Source organism: Notothenia coriiceps, unplaced genomic scaffold (genome assembly GCF_000735185.1).
Source record: "Notothenia coriiceps isolate Sejong01 unplaced genomic scaffold, NC01 NC01_scaffold00027150, whole genome shotgun sequence".
Classification (NCBI taxonomy): domain Eukaryota; kingdom Metazoa; phylum Chordata; class Actinopteri; order Perciformes; family Nototheniidae; genus Notothenia; species Notothenia coriiceps.
In genome coordinates, this window is record NW_011359851.1 from 16,080 (window position 1) to 19,001 (window position 2,922).

General features: G+C 47.2%; 1 pseudogene; it reads left to right on the forward strand.

Moving 5' to 3' along the window:
• Positions 1-957: 957 nt before the first annotated feature.
• LOC104957476 (E3 ubiquitin/ISG15 ligase TRIM25-like) lies at positions 958-2,384 on the forward strand (annotated as a pseudogene).
• The last annotated feature ends 538 nt before the right edge of the window (positions 2,385-2,922 follow it).

The window sequence follows — 2,922 nt, forward strand, 5'->3', positions numbered from 1 at the left end:
TGTATTCGTATTAATAAATTTGAGAGTGGTTCTCGTTTGGAGTCGAGTTTAGAGTTTTGAGATTGTGTGCAAGTCGAGACGTGGGGCAGAACGCGTCAAGACGAGCCGTGAACACGTTTTGTGACGTGTGCAAGACATCGTGTCTGTAGACTTTTAATTGAACAACGGTAAGTTGTGAGGTAATATTTTACGATGGTGGTAACTTGTTCGTGGTTTAGTGTACCGTAGGTACTGGCATTTGTGGTTTTGACGAAATAACAACTGAGCTCGTTAGCCTCACTTCGTGATCTCTTTTATTTCCGAAGGTACATTCTTGAAAATTTTTGTTGTTACCTATACGTACCTGTCGTGTTCTCCCCCATCTCCTCTATTCTCCTCTCCTCCTCTATCTTCTCCCTCCTATCTCCATCTCCTACTCCTATGCTACCTCTCTCCTCCTATTCCGCCTCTCTCCATTGACTCAGAACAACTTTCAATGCCTACAATGCAAAAACATTAGGATTTGTTTACAAAACGAGTAAAACAGGTTTTGGAATGTCGGTTAAGTGGTTTTGGGTGTGGGCGGTTTCACGCGTTTGTGCCCGAGTACAGTAATGTAGACTTTTAGTGTTTGTTAGCAACTGAAACTGTGACGTGCTACCTTTACTAGTAGTTCGGAGCTGTCTGCTACAAAAGTCTGAGGCGACAGGAGATATTTTTCAGCTGAAGAATGTTTTCAAATGAAGAGCAGGTTGTAAGCGAGGCTCCGTTTGTGAATGAGGAAACAGTTCAGAGTGTCTGCTCCTCCTCCTGGAATGAGTCAGAGATTGATGAGCCCTCCCTCTTCTTCCTGCTCTCAGACACGGCCAGCTCCACTCTGTATGTCCTGGTTCCTCCCCTTTAGATCCACACAGAGGAGGATGGGTGTAACCAAAACGTAAAGTACAAGAGCTGATAGGCCAAATTCACCGCCCACACATGTTGTTCAGATCACAGCTCATAGTTTCAGTTCTCAGGAAGTGCAACTCACACACTCGCTCCCACTGAGAGCTGAAATGGCGCAGAAAGGAGTTCAGCTGGACCGGGAAATCTTATCTTGTCCGGTCTGTCTGGATCTACTGAAGGATCCGGTGACGTCTTCCTGTGGACACAGCTACTGCATGAAGTGTATTAAAGGCTTCTGGGACGGAGAGGATGAAAAGAAGAGCCACAGCTGCCCTCAGTGCAGGCAGAGCTTCACACCGAGGCCTGTCCTGCTGAAAAACACCATCATAGCAGCTTCAGTGGAGGAGCTGAAGAAGACTGGACCCCCACCTGCTCCTGCTGATCTCTGCTATGCTGCCAGCTGGAGATGTGGCCTGTGATGTCTGCACTGGGAGGAAACTGAGAGCCTGTAAGTCCTGTCTGCTGTGTGTGGCCTCTTACTGTGACCAACACCTCCAGCCTCATTATGAATCACCTGTCTTTAAGAAACAAAAGCTGGTGGAGCCCTCCAAGAAGCTCCAGGAGAACATCTGCTCTCATCACGACGAGGTGATGAAGCTGTTCTGCCGCACTGATCAGCAGAGTATCTGTTATATCTGCTCTGTGGACGAACACAAAGGCCACGACACGGTGTCAGCTGCAGCAGAGAGGACTGAGAGGCAGAGAGAGCTGGAGGGGAGTCGACTAAACATCCAGCAGAGAATCCAGGACGGAGAGAAGGAGGTGAAGCTGCTTCAGCAGGAGGTGGAGGCCGTAAATGGCTCTGCTGAGAAAGCAGTGGAGGACAGTGAGAAGACGTTCACTGAGCTGATCCGTCTCATGGAGAAAAGAAGCTCTGATGTGAAGCAGCAGCTCAGATCCCAGCAGAAGAGAGAAGTGAGTGGAGTCAGAGAGCTCCAGGAGAAGCTGGAGCAGGAGATCTCTGAGCTGAAGAGGAGAGACGCTGAGCTGAAGCTGCTGTCTCACACAGAGGATCACAACCACTTTCTGCTCAGCTACCCCCCCTCACTGCCAGCCCTCAGTGAAGCTACACACTCCTCCAGCATCAACATCCGTCCTCTGAGCTACTTTGAGGACGTGACGGCGGCCCTGTCAGCAGAGACAAACTACAGGACGTCCTGAGAGAGGAATGGACAAACGTCTCACCGACTGAAGTGGAGGTTTTACAGTCAGCAGCTGAGCCCACCACCAGAGCTGGGTTCTTAACATATTCACAGGAGATCACTCTGGATCCAAACACAGCAAACACATATCTGGAATTATCTGAGGGGAGCAGAAAAGTTCCAGATAACTGGAATGTTAAATGCAGTATAACAGCCAAATGTTTACAGCTGTTTAAAAAGGGCAATGTGATATTCATGTGAATGTATTGTGCTCTCAGTATAACTGCGCCCCCTGCTGTCTACACAGCATATAGATACACTACCAGTGATGAAGTGCACAGTAAGCATGTATAACGTGTGTGAGCCAGCACTGGTTAATAAACCCTGTTAACGTCCAGCAAGTTGAGTCTTTCATGTCCAACCACAACATGGAAACATTACAAGTGATCAGGACGAACAGAAAGAGGAAAAGGAAAAGAGAGTTCACTAAAGAGACCAGGAGGGTCAGAGCAGGAGGAAGCCAGGAGGAGATGAAGACATTAGTGAAGAAGAAGAAATGTATGTGAGGAATAAAGATGAAGTGTCAGAAAGAGGGACAGAGGCAGGGATCAGGAGGCAGATGAAGCTCCAGCTGGACCACATGTTCTTCTTATTCTCCTTACATATTCCATCACAGCAGCACAATCTAGCGGCTCTTAGTATTGACAAATATTTATTGAAATGTGTTGCTGCACAGGTCACCTTTAGCTCTCTTAAGAGATGGGTGATGTCATTTGTGTACTTAATTATAACTAAGTACTTTTAATGTACTTACAGTAAACATGAGTATTTTCTGCAGTTGTATACTATATTTGAG